The sequence below is a fragment of the Myotis davidii genome, unplaced genomic scaffold, assembly GCF_000327345.1.
Source record: "Myotis davidii unplaced genomic scaffold, ASM32734v1 scaffold861, whole genome shotgun sequence".
NCBI classification, from domain to species: domain Eukaryota; kingdom Metazoa; phylum Chordata; class Mammalia; order Chiroptera; family Vespertilionidae; genus Myotis; species Myotis davidii.
In genome coordinates this window covers 179,698-179,963 of record NW_006291401.1, presented here as the reverse complement: position 1 = coordinate 179,963, position 266 = coordinate 179,698, and the positions used below count along the sequence as shown (strand labels likewise).

At 59.4% G+C, this 266-nt stretch overlaps 1 pseudogene; it reads right to left on the bottom strand.

Annotated features, from left to right (window-relative positions):
• The window catches only part of LOC102762459, a 25,911-nt pseudogene that overhangs the window by 4,113 nt on the left and 21,532 nt on the right, over nucleotides 1–266 (bottom strand).

Below are 266 nucleotides of genomic sequence, written 5' to 3'. Positions count from 1 at the left end.
CGCGGTGGAGCGCGCTGCGTGGTCCTTGGTGTATACTTCCCCCGCGGGCGCGCCTCCACGCAGGTCTCCACGCAGTAGCTGGTGGCCGGGGCGGTACCCTCGCAGCTGGTGCAGCACTGCGTCCTTGGAGTCCGTGGGGGCCTTGCTGCCACCGTCACGCATGAAATAGTTTTCCGCAGTGTCTTTGGACACCAAAGGGAGCTTTCCATTTCTCTATGTCAGAGGCTCAAAATTAATAATGATGACTGAAGTGAGCCCAGAGTCAC